We start from the raw sequence: 21083 nt of genomic DNA on the forward strand, positions 1-21083 counted from the left end.
GCATGAGGCATTGGACTTCAGTTTCTTCTTCTGTAAAATGAGAGGATAGAACTGAGCATCTCTGAAAATCCTATGCTTCTAATAAAGTGTACAGTGTTTGTGTAGCTGAGGAGGGCATATAATGGAAAATTCAGGCTGAGATTAAATACTGACTCTGGAAAAAATGTATGAAATCGGTGCCTCTTCTGGACAGTACAATAAAATGCCTATATCACGTGGAGTGAACGAATAGCAATAGTTTTAAGCCATTCAAATGCCATTATTTGAGACATGCTAAAGTCCTCCTCTGCTGAGATGGTTTGGATATTTGACCCCTCCAAATATAATGTTGAAATTTGATGCCCAGTGTTAAAGGTGAGGTCTGGTGGGAGATGTTTGGGTCATGGGGGCAGATCTTGCACGAATGGCTTGGTACCATCTTCACAGCATTGAGTGAATTCTTGCTCTATTAGTTCCCACAAGATCTGGCTGTGAAAAAGAGCCTGGAACCTTCCCCCTTCTCTCTTTCTTTCTTCTTCTCTCGCCATGGGACACACCTGCTCCCCCTTCACCTGCCACATGAAGCTTTAAGATTGAAAGTTTCCTGAGTCCCTCACCAGAAGCAGATGCTTCCTGTGCAGACTGAAGAACCATTAACCAAATAAATTTATTTTCCTAATAAATTAACCACTCTCAGGCATTCCTTTACAGCAATGTAAATTGGAATAAGACACCTGCCAAACTGGCTGCAGGGCCAGAGATCCCTGTAATTAAAGACACGACGCATCCTCTGCTTCACCAGAAAGCCCCCACAATGATAGATGTTGAGACAACCTAGTACTAATGTCACCTTTGCAAAGAGTAGGTCCAAATTGTCAAAAGTGAGAAAGGAATGGGAAAGATCTCAGACGTTTTTGGGGAAGACCGACCCCAAATACGCAGTAGGGTATACTCTGGACATCCAGGTGCTATAGAATATTAGAATAAATACCTAAGAAACAGCTGTGATTGAGAGTAAAGGAGAGGAGGTGCCAAAATTACAAATTAAACTCTGTTTCCTTTGCGATTATTCCTAAAGCAGCTGAATTGAATAGTTTTCTTTAACCCCAATTTGACTTTTTCCTATTATGATAAAAATGAAGTTTTCTAGCCCTGTGAAATATGGCCATGTGTTTAACAGAGATAGAACTGAGGTAGCAGAGAAAAGCCACGCTACTTCAAGGATTTGTGTACCTGAGGTGGGTTTCGCAGGAAATTTGCCGTACTATTTTGATTCTACTGCAAACTAGTCACTGTCTGCCTTGCACAACGTAAGGCAAATTGTATGTAGAATGACTTGAGGCATAAACAAGCAATATTTGGACATGGAAAGCAGATGTTTTAAGCACATTTGTTCAATAATCTCATGCTTTCTTATTCCCTTACACCTTTCGTCACCTGGAAACTGGCTCAGTAAATATTTTAAGTTGTAAAAGTCAAGGCATTTCCAAACAACCAAGGGCTGGGGACTGGGAGAAAAGAGCCAGATGGAATTTCCCAGTTGAGCATCCCTTTGGCCAGCTGTGGCCAGACTGGCCTTTCCTCTGATGCATTAAGCTGTCTGTTTCTGTAGAGGTGTCTCACAGCCAGCAGACAGGTGGCTGTGATATATGCCCCTGCACTGGAGAGCAGATAGAGCTACAAGAAAAATGAAGAGATTTGCCAAGGCCTTTGCTCAGAATAGAGACCTCAACCAAAGAATGTGGGAGATGAGCCATTTATCTTCAACCTATCATTGCTGCTCCTTTTCCGGGTGTTCTCATGACCTGCCTTTTGAGCTCCGTGTCAGGGCAGTTTATGACTCTGAGGCACCATCTAGGGCCAGGGCTTCTCAACTTTGCCACTTTTGACATTTAGAGCTGGATAATTGTGTGTTGTTGAGGGCTCTCTTATGCCTCACAGAATGCATAGTTGCATCCCTAGTTTCTACCCTCTGGATGCCAGTAGCAACCACTCCACAAGTTCAGACAAGTGAAAATGTCTCCCACCGTTGCCAAATGTCTCCTTGAGGACAAAGACACCTCCAGTTGAGAACCACTCATCTAGAGGATGTGACGTTTGAACCACCTGAGCCAGTCGCTTGTTGGCCACGGCAAACCGGCATGTGGCTTGAAATGATGCACTTCTGCATAGTTCATGTTTAAAAGTATAAAAGAATGATCAAGAGTCTGGCTCTCCCAGGTTAGTAATTACCTCCATTGTTATTAATATTCCCAGGCAACCCGGTCAAATGAGTCATTATTATCTCAATCCCTCTGCCATGGCTGATTGATTTTGCTCCCCTATTGTTTCTAATTTCATGTAATGTCTGATTACATAGAGAAGCATTGAATACAATTCTTATGGAAGAGTCATCACAAACAGGCTTATTCCTCAGTTGTAAGTAGGAATGGATAAGGGGTTTTATATTACTTTATTGACATAAATGGCTTTCTAGAAGTAAAATGCTCAAACACTCCACAAATTGATAGTGTAGTACAAAAAGTCAAAATAAGTTGATACAGGGACCTAATGATTTTTAAATATGTTTAAGATGCATATTTATGATATGCTTTCATTTACATTGTATAATTAGAGCATCATTTCAGTGAAAAACGTCCATAAGTGATCAATATAATTCTTCTCATTAGAATTCTAGGGATGTGTCTGTTGGATTTGTATGGTGTTTTCTCCTATCTGAAAATTGATCAAGAGCTTCCTGCCTATCTTGGGGACAAGCTTTGACAGATATAAAACAGTGTAAAAGACATGGGCTTTTAGCCCAGTGAAGGTCTAGTCCCTGGCAGTAGATGAGGCGTGCAGGTGGCATATTCCCTTGCTCAGTTCCCTGGAGGCTCCGCCACTTATCCATTGCTAGGAAAGCACCTGGCCATGGCGAATCTTTGAGCAGATGTTGGTCTGGGGTATTGCAATGCTGACTTTTCACCAAGCACTACGACTATATGATGGCTAATACTGGCCAATTCGGGAGGGACAGTGGAGGTGGGTGGAAGGCACAGGAAGAGAAGGAGCCCGTCAACTGCAGCTGGCTACCAGATGGTGTCAAGCCTCAGGGAGATATATCTGGGGCTCTCTTCAGGATTAAGGGTGCTTTTTCCCAGGTCTGTGCTTTTGGTTTTAAGGGTTAAACCAACAGCTGAGCACTAGGATTTACTATGTTAAAAGAGCTGTGGTGAAACATTTCCTCAATCTAGGTAGCCACAGACCTCACCTGGCATAATTATATAGTAATAAGGAGCACAGATTCTGCAGCCAGACTGCCTGGGTTCAAATCCCTTGCTCTGCCCTTTATTAGCTTGCCTTGGGCAAGTTACCTAGCCTCTCTGTGCCTCAGTTTCTTCCTCAGGAAAAAAGATAATGTAATAGTACCAACCTCATAAGATTTTGTAAGGATTAAATGAATCAAAATACATAAAGCACCCAGAATAGAGTCTAGCACATAACACATGATATATAATATGGATGGGACTATCTTTAACATGTGCTTATCTCTTTTTTTTAAGTAAGTTTAGACTAAAATCCTTCTCCATTGGGTTTTCAGGTTTAGTAAGTGAAATACAGAATGTTCTGTTCAATTTTAACTTCAGGTTTAAAAAAATTTTTTGTAAATATTCTCCATGCAATATTTGGGAATTCTTTCACCAAAAAAAAATAAACAGTTAGTACTTCTATGGTTGCCAGATACTACTCCTTAAAAGAGATAAATGTGTTATACTCCACTTCATTGAATTTTAGATAGTGTATAATGACGTATTCTTCAATCATTCCACATGATACTGTTTTCTGACCCTCATTTATAAACTCCCTCCCTCCACCACCCATAACAAACATGCAACTCATCAAATACTCCCAAAGACGTACATATTCCCTATCTTTTAGAAAAGCTCAACCCTTCCAGTAAACTTTATCTCATTAATTCCATCTAACACTCTTGCATGCTTTCTCTCTCTCTGCAATTTTTCTTCTATTTGTTATATTAATTAGCAAGAAGTTAAATATTTCCTCGAAATGTTTTCTTGATGTCTCCAATGGACTTCCAATGAGTACTTTATGATTTGAAGCAAGAACTATGTTTTGTATTTTCCCATAAGGTCTTCTTCTCAACTCTGCACACAGTAAGTATTCTAAAAAGGCTAATTAATATAATACATGCATATGTTGACACCAATTCCCTATCAGTTCAGTGCCTGTTTATTTGTTCACATTTAGGTTGCATTGGCCTGAAGGGCTTTGAAAAATGTGGCGGGATGCAGATTATCTGTTGATTTATAGCCCTTTAAAAAGAAGTGATTTAGATGTATTTTTGTGTGTGGCAAGTGTGGATCACATAAACTATCTTTCTCAAAGTCAGGTTTGCTTTGGGAAAACCTGAGAACATCTGTAATTCACAGCTTAACTCTTGAGTATGTTATACTGGCTTATGCTCAAGGTTTATGATGAAATGACAATATTATTTCCCTAGAGAAGTTGGTAGTAAAATAAAGTGGATCTCTTAAAGTTGTTTCAGTACAACTCGTGCTCCTTTTAGGTAAAAGATCTCTTTGGGAAGCATAAAAGTAACTTTCCCATGCCATTTCTGGGTGACAGAGATTCTGATGTGACCCAGAATGTATTTTCTCAGACTTTACTTATGGACAACAGCATTCAACACCAATGTTTTGTTTTGCAAAGCCCTTGCAGCCAGAATGCTAATTAACTCACATAATGCGTCACAGTCTTATTAAATGTCAGATCTGAAATTCTTGTCTTACCTCCTCCCCCTCTTTTAAAATTTTAAAAATCTGACACTCAGAGAGTGGATATAAATTCCAAGGGTCCAACAGCTTGGGAGTATCTGTGTTCCTTTTTCCTTTATAGGAACAATGTGAAGAGAAGAGAAATATATATTAGGGTGTTTTTTTAACGTCTTTAGAAGAAAACACCATAGAAATGGGAGCATCGTTATAACATTTTCCATGCTGTCTTTGCAATGGTGTGTGGGCTCTCAAGATTCACAGTAGCTTCAGTGCAATGTTGTGGGTGGTTCCAACTGCCTTTGAACTAGGTGTTGACAGAAAAATAACATAGCACAGCAGGACTCTTCAGGGAGGAGTCTCATGAGGACATGTAGGACATGTCTCCTCAGCACACGTTCTGTTGTGAGTGACAGGATCTAACTCAAATTAGCTCAAGAACAAATGGAAAATATGTTCCCTTAAGTAGGAAATCCAGTATTTGATTCAGACACTCCTGGCTCCATCAGTTAAAATGATGTCATCCAGACTCCACCTCTCTGTATCTGGATTCAGCTTTGTATTAGTCCATTCTCGTACTGCTATAAGGACATACCCGAGACTGGGTAATTTACAAAGAAAAGAGGTTTAATGGACTCACAGTTCCACATGGCTGGAGTGGCCTCAGGAAATGTACAATCATGGTGGAAGGGACCTGTTCACAGGCAGCAGGAGAGAGAAGAAGGGAAGAGTGAAGGGGGAAGCCCCTTATGAAACCATCAGATCTCATGAGAACCTACTCACTATCACAAGAACAGTATGGGGTAAACCACACCCATGGTCCAATCACCTTCCTCCAGATCTCTCCCTTGACACATGAGGATTACAATTCAAGATGAGATTTGGGTGGAGACACAAAGCTAAATCATATCAAGCTTAATTCTCAAATAGACTCTCCCCATGCCATGATGAGGAGGTGATCAGAGTTCTCAAGCTTATATTGTTCTCATGATTCCAGGGAGACAGAGTATATTTCCTGATAGCAACAGGATGATTTGTAGAGGGTATTCTCCTTGCCCCAGAATGATGCAGTTACATATCCCTTGACCAACAGCTAACCAGAGGAATGGAGTAATCTGATTGGCCAGCCATGAGACGTGTGTCCAGCATGGGGCTGAGGGGAAGGAAATTCTCCATCCCAGCCACATAGACCCTAAGAATTTCCCCAAAAGAATGGAAGTTAGAGGCCAGGCCTAGTGGCTCACACCTGTAATCTCAGCATTTTGGGACACTGAGGCAGGAAGATCGCTTGAAGCTAGGAGTTTGAGACCAGCCTGCACAATGTTATGAGACATCATCACTACACAATTTTTTAAAATTAGCTGGGTATGCTGGCATGCACCTTTAGTCCCAACTACTTGAAAGGCTGAGCCATGAGGATCCCTTGAGCCCAGGAGTTTGAGGCTGCAGTGAGCTATGATTGCACCACTGCACTCCAGCCTGGGTGACAAAGCAAGAGCAAGATTCCGTCTCTGAAAAAAAAAGAATGGAACTTACACAAGCTTCAGACTACAGATGTTCTGTCTATGGTCTATATATACATTTATTTATATACACACACATCTATAGCTGCTGCCCCTATTCCTGAGGGCAGGTTTATTCAATCCTTCTGTTCCACAGCAGAGATAAAGATACTTATGGATACTGTATAGAGTCATTCCTCATTTCTTTCAAAAGTCCTTAGCTCTTTAAGGATCTCTATTTCTACTTTAACCAAATAGTGAGAAAAAACTGGCTCTTTGTCCCTACTGTTTGTCATATTTATGACTTACAGTTTTTTTTTCCACTCAGACAGCTGCAAGGTGCACGTGATCGTATATAGTTCTTTCCTTCATGGTAAAAAAGGTTGCAGAGTGCTTGGAACCACTGACCCTCAGAGCTTCAGAAAGCATGAGACCTGGGATTCTAGAGGGATTACTAATCTTCAGGAGATTGTGGATCCTCAGAGAGTTTTAGAGGCTCAATCATTCATTTATCATTCATTTACTGAGCCAAACTGTGTGCCAGGCATGGTTTTAGGTATAGAGCTCAGGTATAAACAGTGAAGACAATGGCTCTGTTCTCATGGAGTTTGCACTCACAATATGAAGAGAAAATAAATAAAACCAATAGGAAAATATGAAAGAGGTGACAGAGTTACTGAGAGGGCAATTGTAAAAAGAAAGGAAAGAGCTCTCTGGGGAGACTGGCCTTGAACTGACACCTAGATGATAAAGGGGATCCATTCATTCAAAGATTTAGGAAAGGAATATTCCTGGCAGAGGGATGGTCAAAGGCTCTGAGGGAGGATGAAGTTTGAGTGATGAGCAATGTAAAGGAGGCTTAGTGAACAAGGAGGAAATTAGGTTAGTGTGGTCATCAGGAGCATATCAAAAAGGATTTCATGGCCTGCTGGGCATGGTGGCTCACATCTGTAATTCCAGTGCTTTGGAAAGCCAAGGCAGGAAGATCACTTGTGGTCAGGAGTGAGTTATGTTTATGCCACTCCACTCCAGCCTGGGAGACAGAGCAAGAATTAGCTAGATTTTTGTAATGCGTATAAATTAGAAGGTATCGGAAAGAAGCTTGTGTACAAAGGACTGGCTTAATCTGATTTGAGGTTAGGAGAGATCACTCGGGCTATTATATGGCAAATAGATTGTGTCAAGCAGCAGTTTTCAGATCATGATCCCTAGACTAGCAGCAGTGGCATCACCTGGGAATTCATTAGATGTGCAGATTCTCAGGCACCATCCAGACCTACCAAATCAGAGACTCTGGCATGGGATCCAGCAATCTGTGCTTTAATAAGCCCCCCAGGAGATTCTGATGCATACTCAAGTTGAGAACCATGGATGATAAAGCATGACAGGAGAGAGAGCCCCCATAGGAAGCTTCTGCACTCATCCAAATGAGGATAATGGTAGCGTAGACTCAGGTGGCAGATGTGGGATCAAAACAGATGAATCCAGTACCTATTTGGTAGGAAAAATTGAGAGGACCTGCAAATGGATTGGATGTGAAGATGAGAAAGAGAGAGAAGTTACCTCCTGGGTTGTGGTTGGAGTTGCTGCTTTCACATAATCTTTGATTTCCACACGCCATGAAGTATAGACACAACAGCAAAGACAGGGAAGCCCAAGTTGGAAAGAGGAGAAGGAGCCAGATGACTCATTATGTGTTGATTCTGCACTTAGTTCTGTTTCCTTGATAATAGTCACCTTTACTCTCTGAGCCTTAGTTTTCTCAATTCTAAAATGGGATTATATATAACCTATCTCAAAAGATAAACATTAAGACTTAGCATTGACTTTGTGAATAATTAACTACCACATACTGGAAAACATTGTCATTAACATTGTTTATCGTGGGAGGGCTGGGCAGGGACATGAATCTACACATGAATTTTGTGGAACTCCACTACACCACCCTGCTTCGGTGACATCCGTGAATCCTTATGCTGACTTAAAAAACACTCTTTCACAATGGAAAAAAATACTCATATCCCTGTGTAGGATAGGAAGATGACTAAAATTGATGTATTTTTCTTGAAGAGTTTACATTCTAATAAGAGATAGAATGTATATGGGATGTTAGGATATAAATACATCCTATAGAAGTCCAGAAAAAATAAAAATGTCCAAAGTCCACTTCATCCTCCTTAAAACCTGCTTGTAACTTTTTATGTATGACTAACACTCTGGACTCTTGGTTGCATTCTTCACTTCTGTGAAAGATCCCAAGTCTCAAAAGGGAATGAACAATGTGGAACCTCCTCAGAAGCCCAAAGATTAGCAAGCCTAGTTCTGCATTTTAAAGGGAAGGAGAAAAGCAGATTCAGTACACCACTGACAAGTGTATTAATAATAATCTCTGGCAATTTTTCCAGCATACAATATCAAAAGAAACCCAAAGCAAATCTGAAAGCTGGCCATTGCCAGAAGGGGGCTGTGCCTTTGAAATTTATATTAGAGTCACCTAAATCTGGCAGTAAACACTCAGAAATATGCTGGGTTTGAGGATATAAAGACCTTTGAGAGTAGGATAGTGCCATATTTTTGCTTATTGAGGATTCAACACTACACAAAGCGGGTACCAGCTGTAGATCTCCATGGGAAATTTTGGGAGATCTGGAAAGTGAAGAACATACTATCTCCTGCTTTGAGTAGTCACCTCTAAAAAGATAAATGTCCTTATCTTTTGCAATTACAGAAATCTTACAACTTTTTCCTATGTTTATCAGTGTCTTTTCATGAATCACAGACATTGCAACAAGCAGATAGATGGTTTTGGAGCGTTAAAAAAGGTAGGAGTAATCACAGGAACCAACCACCATGCCAGACCAATTGCATTTCTCTTTTTGAAAGGGTTTTCAGAACAAAGCATAATAAATGTAGGAGACATAGTACGTTGAAGTTTCAGTAAGGCATAGTTATTTTATGTGATTACAGATAGATACAGAATATGTAGTGGAGGACAGTAACAATTGAAATGGTCTGATTTAAAAGTCAGTCTCTAAGGTTGCAGACTGATTGATTTTCATTTGCTTCCAGGCCTGTGCCTTGCAACTTGGTGCAAGGTGATGTATCCATTCTCATAGGGCAAGATGGAGGCTGACTCTGGGGACATGCCAAGTGAGCACCAGGCAAGCACAAGTGAACATCAGTTCAATTCCATCTGTGATATGGAAGATAGATAAGGAAGGGGTCAAATAAGATTTGTAAGGAAACACTCAAAGCCAATCCAGAATAAGCCCCAATCTGAAGACCAAGAGCATAGTATTAAAGGTACCAGATAGTTATCATAGAGGAAGCAAGATTTAGTAAGAAAGTAAGCCAGACAATAGCCCCAAACACAGCTCGTGGCAATCTAGACAGTTTTTAATGGGACTGTATCACGTGGCAGGGTTTTTAGGGGCATCTTAAAGGTACTTTAATTGAGGCAGAAAAATCCCAAAGTCAGTAACCAATATATAAATAGTAGGGAGGGTGGCCAATCGATCCAGTTTGCCTGGGACTCAGGGAGAGTTCTAGGATATTGGACTTTTCACTCATAAAACCAGGACACATTGGTCACCCTGATAGTGGACGGACTCAGAACTATGTCACATGAGGACATACTGGAATTTGTTTCATCAGAAATGTAGACATAATACTAACAGTAATAAATAGTGTTTACTGACACCATTTCACAGGCTGCAAAGGACTTTAGATGAATATCCTCATTTAATCTTCACAACCAACCTGTGACTAGGCATAATTATTTTCTCCATTTTTCATGAAGAGGTTGGCCTACCAAGGCTAAATAACTGCCTAGTGACACATCTAGTGAGTAGTAGAACCCCAGATTGAACCTAAGTGGTTGGATTCCAGAGCCCACAATCCTAAACCGTTCAGAAGACTTAAGGGAACTCAACAGATGCTTCAATAATTGAAGGGCTGTCATGGAAGAAAGATGGGCTTAATTTATGAAGTGATGGGAGGTTAGAGAGGATGTTATGGAGAGACAGGGTTCAGAGTTTCTAAACTTTCCAGAATGAAATAGTCTGCTCCAGAACAAAAGACATTCTCTGTACTTGGTAGGGATGCTTAAAGAAAGACAAACAGTGTATAATTAGCCTAATCTTAAAATCCCTCCTCACAACAAGATGCTATTAGAAAACTTATTTTTCTAGGAAGATCAAAATTAGGAAAGCACTCCATACATGCTCACAAAATTAATTTTAAAAACACAATGGAAAATCAACTTATTTTTACAACAAAACTTATGATTTATTATAAATTCCCATGCTTTCTAAATAAATGTTGATATACCACATGCCTCCTTCAGTTCAAATTTGAGTATAAATCATAAAAAGTCCATAATCCAAAACACTTTATGTGTTTTTACGATCACAGAAGGCTGCCCTGCCTTCCATTCATGATTAATTTTTTTGGATGGCTCCCTCTAGATCTTGGAAAATAATTAAAACTAATGAACAATCCTCAATGGCAGTAAAGCAAGAAGCATATTGTTTCCTGCCTGGACTCTGAGCTTGATCAAAGGGAAGACTCCCTGAGATGCAGACATTGATGTTTTACACTTCACTTCCTGACCACCCACTGAGACCACATGACAGCTTCAGGGGAAATCATGAATTAACATTTTTTAGTACTTCATAGTATACTTAGAGTTTGCAAAAAGACAATTAGTCAGTATAACTGCTGATTCCTCAACAGAGAAGGATTCTAAGGCACGCGCTTTTTATTTTCTCTTAGCACTGTCCTGTGTCATGAGTGGGGTAATGTTTTCATTGAAGCAGGTCCCCTCCTCACACATATCACAAAAACCAGTGTGACGGCTGCAAAGAAGAGTAGAAAAAGAAGGCATTCGCAAGTTGCCCGTTTGTCATATTTTCCCAGTTTGATGATATGTTTTCAGCAGATATTTCAAAGAACATTTTATTCAGAGGTTTACCCAGTAAAAGAGAAGAAGAAAAGCAAAGTTTCAAGTTAAGTCAATTGTTTTGGGCACAGGAAGTTTGGTCTGTGAAGTATTTCTGTAGAAGTTTAGAGAGAAGTAGAAATTTGGGGGAGGATTGATTACTTCCATCTACTTTCTGTTGTATATCCTGTAGCTTCATCTACAGAAAAACATTTGACTTTTTTGGTTGACCTAGCATTCAATTCAATTTCACTTGACCAGTTAGGCAGTTAACAAATCGTGGTCAATCAAAATAGAAGCGTTGTCTTCTTTCATTTTTCTTCTGCAAATGACTTTTAAAAAAATAAATCCTGTACATTAAAGATATAGCCAAAGTGAATTAGCTTTTAACATTGGCCACAAAGGGGATTTAGATGGTGATAATAAAAATATAGTCGATTCTTTTTTTTTAATCTCAACTTTTATTTTAGATATGGGGGTATAACCGCAACTTTGTTACATGGGTATACTGCACCCAGGAAGTGAACGTAGTACTCAATAGATAATTTTTCAACCCATGCCTCTTCCCTCCCCTGTCTAGTAGGCCACAGTGTCTCCTGTTCTCTTGTTTAAGTCCATGTCTATTCAATGTTTAGCTCCGACTTATAAGTGAGAACACGTAGTATTTGGTTTTCTGTTCCTGCATTTTGTTCGCTTAGGATTATGGCCTCCAGCTCCATTCATGTAGCTGCAAAGGACATGATTTCATTCTTTTTTATGGCAGTATAGTTTTCCATGGTGTATATATACCACATTTTCTTTATCCAATCCATTGTGGATGGGCACCTAGGTCGATTCCTTGTCTTTGCTATTATGAACAGGGTGGCAATGAACATACAAGTCCACATGTTTTTTTGGTATAACAATCTATTTTCCTTTGGGCATATACCCAGTAATAGGATTGCTAGGTCAAATGGTAGCTGTTTTAAGTTCTTTGAGAAATCACTAAACTGTCTTCCACAATGGTCACACTAATATACACTCCCACCATCAGTGTATAAGCATTCCTTTTTCTCCACAACCTTGCCAGCATCTGTTGTTTTTTGAGTTTTTAATAAGAAACATTCTGACTGGTGTGAGATAACATCTCATTGTGGTTTTGACTTGCATTTCTCTGATGATTCATGATGAGCATTTTTTCATATGTTTGTAGGCCACTTGCATGTCTTCTTTTGAGTAGTGTCTGTTCATGTCCTTTGCCCATTTCTTAATGAGGTTATTTGTTTTCTGCTTTTTGATAAGTTCCCTATAGGTTCTGGATATTGGACATTTGTCAAATACATAATTTGCTAACATATTCTCATTCTGTGGGTTGTCTGTTTACTATGTTAGTAGTTTATTTTGCTGTGCAAAAACTATTTAGTCAAATTAGGTCCCACTTGTGAATTTTTGTTTTTGTTGCAATTGGTCTTGGGAACACAGCCAAAAATTATTTTCCAAGGCCAATGTCAACAAGGGTAGTTCCTAGATTTTCTTCCAGGATTTTCATAGTTTGTAATCTTGCATTTAAATCTTTAATCCATCTTCAGTTAATTTTTGTATATGGTGAAAGGTAATGGTCCAGTTTCATCCTTCTGCATATGAGTAACCAATTATCCTACTACTGTTTATAGAATAGGGGGTCCTTTCCTCATTGCTTGTTTTTGTTGGCCTTGTTGAAGATCAGATGATTGTAAATGTGTGGCTTTATTTCTGAGTTTTCTGCTCTGTTCTTTTAGTCAATGTATCTGTTTTCATATCAGTGCCATGCCATTTTGGTTATTGTAGCCTCATGGTATGGTTCGGGGTAGTTTGATGTCTCTAACTTCATTCTTTTTGCTTAGAATTGCTTTTGCTTTGGCAATTCAGGCTCTTTTTTTGTTTTCATATGCAGTTTAGAATAGCTTTTTTCTAATTTTGTGAAGAATAACATTGGTAGTTTGATATGAATAGCATTGAATCTGCAAATTGCTTTGGGCAGTATGGCCATTAATCATTTTAATATTGATTCTTCTAACCCATGAGTATAGAATGTTTTTCCATTTATTTTTGTCATCACTTACTTCTTTTAGCGGTGTTTTGTAATTCCCCTGTAGAGATCTTCCACCATCTTGGTTAGCTGTATTCCTAGGCATTTCATTTTCTTTGTGGCTTTTGTAATGAGATTGTGTTCTTGATCTGACTTTCAGCCTGGACAATTATTGATGTAAAGAAATGCTACTAATTTTTGTACATTGACTTTTGTATCCTGAAACCTCACTAAAATCATTTATCCGTTTTAGTAGAATTTTGGCAGAGCCTTTAGGGTTTTCTGGTTACAGAATCATATTGTCAGCAAATAGAGATAGTCAGACTTCTTCTTTTTCCATTTGGATGCCTTTTATTTCTTTCTGTTGTCTGATTGCTCTGGCTAGGACTTGCAGTATTCTGCTGAACAGGAGTAGTGAGAGTGGGCATCCTTATCTTGTTTCAGTTCTCACAGGAAATGATTCCAGCTTTTGCCTTTTCAGTATGATGTTGGATGTGGGTTTGTCATAGATGGTTCTTATTATTTGAGATATGTTCCTTCGATATCTAGTCTGTTGAGGGTTTTTATTATGAAGGGATATTGGATTTCACCAAAAACCTTTTCTGCATCTATTGAGATAATTTTATGGTTTTTGCTTTTAATTCTGTTTATGTAGTGAATCACATTTATTGGTTAGCACATGTTGAACCAGCCTTGCATCCCAGGAATAAAGCCTACTTTATTGTGATATATTAACATTTTGACGTGCTACTGGATTTGGTTTGCTAGTATTTTGTTGAGAATATTTGCATCTGTGTTCATCATAGATACTAGCCTGAAACTTCGTTGTTGGTTTTTTTTTTTTTTTTTTTTGGTGTGTCTCTGCTAGATTTTGGTATTAAGCTGATGTTGGCTTTATAGAATGAGTTAGGAAGGAGCCCCTACTCCTGAGTTTTTGGGATAGTTTCAGTAGGATTAGCACCAGTTTTTCTTTGTACATCTAGTAGAATTCAGCTGTGAATCCATCTGATCCAGGACTTTTTTTGGCTGATAAGTTTTTTATTACTGTTTCCATTTCAGAGCTCAATATTGGTCTATTCAGGGTTTCAATCTCTTTCTGATTCTATCTTGGGAGATTGTGTGTTTCCAGGAATTTGTCCAATCCTCTATATATTCTAATTTGTGTGCATAGAGTTGTTCAGAGTATTCTCTGAGGATCTTTTGTTTTTCTGTGAGATCAATTATAATGTCCTTTTTGTCATTTTTTAGTATACTTACTTGGATCTTCTCTTTTTTTTTCTTTGTTAATGTAGCTAGTGGTCTATCAATCTTGTTTATTTCTTCAACAAACCAGCTGTTGATTTCATTGATCTTTTGTATAGATTTTTACATCTCAGCTTCATTCAGTTCTTCTTTAATTTTTTAGTTATTTCTTTTCTTCTGCTAGTTTTTGGCTGCTTCATTCTTTTTTCCTACCTCCTTTGGGTGCAAAGTTAGACTGTTAATTTGAGATCGTTCTAAATTCTTGATGAAAACATTTAGCACTATAACTTTCCTCCTAACACTGCTTTAGCAGCATCTCAGAGATTTTAGTATGTTGTGTCCCTATTTTCATTAATTTCAAAGAATTTCTCTATTTCTGCCTTAATTTCAACGTTCTCCCAGGAGTTCTTTGGGAATAAGTTGTTTAATTTCCACGTATTTGGGTATTTTGAGACATCTTCTTGGTATTATATTCTATTTTTATTGCACTGTGGTCTGAAAGTGTGCTTGGTATGATTTCCATTTTTTTAAGTTACTGAGACTTGCCTTATGACCAAGCATGGGATCGATCTTAAAATATGTTTCATGTGCAGATGAGAAGAATGTATATTCTGTAGTTGTTGGTTGGAGTGCTCTGTAGATGTCTGTTAGGCCCAGTTGGTCAAGTGTTGAGTTTCTTTGTTAATTTTCCTCCTCGATGATCTAACATTGTCTGTTGCATATTAAAGTCTCCCATTATTATTGTGTTGTTGTCTAAATCTCTTCATAGGTCAGTAAGAACTTGTTTTATGAATCTGGGTGCTCCAATGTTAGGTGCATATATATTTAGGATAGTTGAGTATTCTTGTTGGATTGTACCCTTTATGATTATGTAATGTCCTTCTTTATTCTTCTTCACTTGTATTGCCTTAAAATCTGTTTTATCTGATGTAAGAATGGCAACTCCTGCTCTTTTTAGTTTTCCTTTTGCATAGTAAATCTGTCTCCATTCCTTTACTTGAGTTTGTGAGTGTCATTATGTGAGATGGGTCTCTTTACAGTCAATTCTTAATTGCTCTGAAGCTGATTACATTTGGGGCCTTCTTGGGACCTTGAATTTCTTCCTTCTTTCATTTTCCGTCTATGTTTATTGGCTCCAAATGGGTAGGAAGAACCCACAGATGCTCCAATAGCACCTGAAATATATTGGGGGAACCCGCCCCCAATATTTCAACATAGATTCTTTCTATTTTCCATAAGTATTGGCCAGCTGAGAAATAAAGAGAGACAGTATAAAGAGAGGAATTTTACAGCTGGGCTGCCAGGGGTGACATCACATATTGCTAGGACCATGATGCCTGCCTGAGTCTCAGACCAGCAGTTTTTATTAAGGGTTTCAAAAGGGGAGGGGGTGTAAGAACAGGGAGTAGGTACAAAGATCACATGCTTCAAAGGGCAAAAAGCAGAACTACTAATAAGGGTCTAACAAAGATCACATGCTTCTGAGGGAACAGGACAAAGGGAAAAAGTAGGACCACTGATAAGGGTCCAAAAAAGATCACAGGGCAAAGGGCAAAAACAGAACCGCTGATAACGGCCTGTGTTCAGTGGTGCACTTATTGTGTTGATAAATATCTTAAACAACAGAAAACAGGGTTCGAGAGCAGAGAACCGGTCTGACCACAAATTTACCAGGGCAGAGTTTTCCCAACCCTAGTAAGCCTGAGGGTACTGCAGGAGACCAGGGCTTATCTCAGTCCTTATCTCAAATGCACAAGACAGACATTCCCAGAGCGGCTATTTATAGACCTCCCCCTAGGAATGTATTTCTTTCCCAGGGTATTAATATTAATACTCCTTGCTAGGAAAATAATTTAATGATACCTTCTGTACTTGCATGTCCATTTATAGGCTCTTTGCAAGAAGAAAAATATGGCTCTTTTTGCCCAACCCCGCAGGCAGACAGACCTTATGGTTGTCTTCCCTTATTCCCTAAACATCGCTGTTATTCTGTTCTTTTTCAAGGTGCACTGATTTCATATTGTTCAAACACACGTTTTACAATCAATTTGTACAGTTAACACAATTATCACAGTGGTCCTGAGGTGATGTACGTCCTCAGCTTACAAAGATAACAGGATTAAGAGATTAAGGTAAAGACAGGCATAAGAAATGATAAAAGTATTATTTGGGAACTGATAAATGTCCATGAAATCTTCACAATTTATGTTCCTCTGCTGCGGCTCCAGCTGGTCCCTCCGTTCGGGGTCCCTGACTTCCCGCAACAGAAATACACAAAAGGATTGGCATAGAAGAGTTACTGGGAGTTGCTAGATTTTGATCATCCAAGCTTGCTCCATTTGCTTGTTGGCACACCAAATTGAAAATTGACAATACAGTTCCAGAACCCTAGGTCAAGAAGCTTCTGTAGATTTACAAGCAGTATTGTCTCTGGGCAAGGAAGTGAAGTGCTGCCTTCAGAATGCTCTCTGTGTCTCCACCTTCTTCTGTCTCTATTCTAGAATCTTGAAACCTCAAGAATGGAAAAGCTCAGCTATTTCCTTCTTCAACCCTCAGGTCAAAGCCTGCTTTCAGAAAAGGATCTGACACATATAGAATTTCAGATGGGTTTTTTAAATCTCCTTATTTATTGTGGAATAAAAGATGTCATGGGTTGAAAAGGACAGCAAATAGCTGTGAGTTGATGAAGCAAAAATCTTCAGGAATAGAGACATCCAGAGCTTGAAACCACCTCAAGAGTTGAAGTCATATTCTGTACACTACATACCAACTTAGCCTGTATCTAAGATTGTCCCTGACCCTTATATATAAGAAAGGGCAGAGTTCTTCCCCAGAGTCCCTTGACAAAGTTTAGATCAGCGTTCAGCAATCTGTTGTTCAGAGGCCAAATCCAGCCACAGCCTGTTTTCATTTGGCCTGTGAACTAAAGATCGTTTTTACATTTTAAAATTGTTGGAAAAAATCAAGAAAATAATCATATTTTGTGACATCCAAGTATGATATGATATTCACATTTTATTATCATAAATAAAGTTTTATGGGAACACAGCCATGTACACTCATTTACGGAATGTCTGTGGATGCTTTTGCACTGCAATAGCAGGGTTGAGTAATACAACAGACTAAAGAGCCTAAAAGACCTAAAATATTTACTATCTGGCTCTTTCAGCGACAATTTACTGAGGTCTAGGTCAATATTTTTTAAACAGTGTGCTAAAGATCCTGATGGTTCAACAGAGCTCACCTCAAAGTTGGGAAGGGGAAGGATGGCCCTGAGAAAGGGGCCACATGGAAGATGTACCATCTTCTTTAAACCAGAATGGTTCTGCTTTTACCTCTTTTATACTTTTGAAATCAAAGGTTGATTTTATAAGAGATTATAAAAAGTTTATAACTGTGGCAAGCCATAGTCTTCAAATTGTAAAGTATTCTAGATCTCTTTTTCTAGCACTTTTCCAAATTAAATACTCAATAACACACAATATACTTTCGAGGAAATGGGGACCTGCTATCATTATTTCACCATAAAAGCAGAGGTTTCTATAGAAGAAAGCTAGCACTGGAGACTTGTCAGGGCCAGGCTAGAGCTAGGGATTCCTTTACCTTCTTTCCCCACTTCCCATCTCAAATCCTCATCTTCACTTCTTCCAAAATCTATTTTTATTTTTCTCTTCTCTTTCTATACTACCTTTCTCAACCTCTATATGTATTTTTTCTTTTCTTTTTTTTAAGACAAGATATCTCTATGTTGTCCAGGTTGAGGTGAAGTGGCATGATCATAGCTCACTGCAGCCTTGAACTCCTGTGTTCAAGTGATCCTTCTGCTTCAGCCTGCCAAGTAGCTGGGACTACAGGCATGAGACACCATGCCTGACCCCTTACTCCTTCTTAAACAAAGCTTACTTGTGGCTTTGGTTTGCCATGGCATCCTTATAATTTCTGTTCCACTACTACTTTGCAGATTTGTTTCTGTTTCTCTCCAAGAGAGAAAAACCTAGTGGGTGAAAGGCATGAGTTTTGTAGCCACACTGCCCAGGCTTGAATCTTGGCTTCTATTTACCAAATGAGCAAGTTATTTAACTTCTCTGTACCTCATGAGTTTAATGGGGATAATAACAGTACATATCTCCTAAGGTTATTGTGAAAATTATGTGTGTGTGTGTGTGTATAACACATATATAACACATACAATTTTCACAATAACGATCTTATATGTATCCTATATATATATATATGCAATCATATATATATATATGCAATCATATATATATATATGCAATCATATATATATATATATATATACACACACACACACACACATACATATAAAATCATGAGAACAATGCCTGGAATATGGTAAGCATGATGTAGTTGTTGGCTCTTATTAGTTTAGTATCTGAATGACTCACTCAAAACATGCCATGGGTGGGCCCCTCGTCAACCAAAAAGAGTTTTAGGAATGATCTCTTGTCAGCTACCACCCATAGATCTGATTAGCATAGTCTAGGTTATAGAACATGGTAGATGGCATTAAAGGTCACAATTCTTTATTTCTCCCTGTATCCACTCACTTTTTTGTGTAATTTTTCAGTATCTTCCTATTTGAATAGGATACATTTCCCATGTCTTGATGCTAGGCTTGGTATGTGACTTGCTCTGGCCAATGGGAAGTTTGCTGACATAATAGAAACAGAGGCTTAAAAAGTGCTTATACAGTTGAGTTTACCCTCTTGATCCTCTGCCATCATCTTGAGAAGGTCATGCCCAAGTTGATCTGCTGATTCTAGGAGGAGGATGAAAAGCATGTGAAGCAGAATCGTCCCCAGCCTAGATGAGCCAATCCCAGTCAGCTTACAAACTGATGAGAAATAAGATATGATTATTGTTTAATGCTATTGGGTTTTGGGTAGTTTGTTACACAGCATAAATAGGAAAAAAATACTGAGTTGAACCCAGTAACCTATTGTATTAGGCCATTTGCGTTGCTATAAAGAAATACCTGAGGCTGGGTAATTTATAAAGAAAAGAGGTTTAATTGGCTCATGGTTCTGCAGACTGTACAAGCATGGCACTGGCATCAGCTTGGGTTCTTGGGAGAACTCAAGGAGCTTTTACTTATGGCAGAAAACAAAGCAGGAGCAGATGTGTCACATGATCAGAGCAGGAGCAAGAGAGAGAAAGTGGTGGGGGAGGTGCCATACGTTACAACAACCAGCTCTCCTGAGAGCCCATTTATTATCATGAGGACAGCACCAAGCCATGAGGCATATCAACTCACTCAATTTTTTAAAATGACACTCAAGTACTATTATGAAACATTTTTTTATGGAATTCATCAAGCTATTCTTTTCCTTTCAAACTGGGTTACTCAGAGATCCTAACTCCAATATTCCTGTTTTTCTCTTTCCATCAACTCTTCTGACCTTGAAAGTTTTTTAGCCTATTTTTTTCCACAAACTCCACAAATATTGTAAATGACTGAAAGAAGATGTTTTGCCTTGCCAGTGCAAATTCTCTTTGGGATTCCCTTAAAACTCATCTGCTGTGAAAGGGCACTGCAGGTGGTTTACATAGCTGTGGACAGTGAAATCAATTTCCAGACTTCCAACTCAGTGAGTTCCCGTGGGGGTTGTGGAGAAAAGGAATAACGTTTATCAAAATAAAGGAGCAAGCTGACTTATACCTATTTGTAAACTTCAGATTTTTGTTCAAGAGAGAAGTGGAAAGAACAAGACAGATACAGACACACATATATAAACAAGGGTAAACTTCAAACCTAAGCCTTTTCTGTAGAAATCCATCTATTGAGTCCGAGACTAGAGAAATAGGACCAAAATAGTGTCTATAAATTGAAAAGATAAGATTTTTAGCCTTTGATACCAGATGTATGCATTTTCCAAATGGCCCAGGCAGTCTGAGATCAGGATACAATTTACAGGCAATTGAAGAGCATAGGAAAAAACAACTTCCTAGAAGAGATATTGACCACTAGCTTCAAATCTTTGTTCTACTACTTGTCAGCTTGTAACTTTTGGTAAGTCATACAACCTGTCTTCTCATGAGGTTGTGATGAGGATTAAATTAGTGAAAACATTTAAGTACACAGAAGAGTACTGGGCACATAATAAGCACTCTATAAATGTCTGTTGCTATCACCTTCCCTGTTGTTACAGCTATGACTACTACTTTTGGTAACAAAACTCTGAGTTTCTTCTGGGGAACCATCCCTCCCTTTAGCTTAGATCCTGTTCTATAAATGCTGACTCCACCCTCCCAGCCTGGCCAATTACAGCCATCATCCTCTGGCCACAGTGATTAATTGAGGTTTGAGCATTGACCCAGTCTAATGAGGTGCAATCTTTAGATTTGATGGCTTTGTGAGAGTGAGACGTACTTCCTCTTCCACTGGACATCAATTCATAAGGAAGTAGGTGAAAATGAAGCTCATTACAAAGAGCAAAACCAAGAGATGGAAGAGTAGGTCCTGACAACAAAATGTAAAACCATAGATTGAAGTCCTGAAACCCATGGGTTTTTTGTTTAATGAGGCTATACGTGTTCTTTTTTGCTTAAACCAGTTCAAATTGGATTTCACAGGAGAA

This window comes from Symphalangus syndactylus, chromosome 21 (genome assembly GCF_028878055.3).
Source record: "Symphalangus syndactylus isolate Jambi chromosome 21, NHGRI_mSymSyn1-v2.1_pri, whole genome shotgun sequence".
NCBI classification, from domain to species: Eukaryota; Metazoa; Chordata; class Mammalia; order Primates; family Hylobatidae; genus Symphalangus; species Symphalangus syndactylus.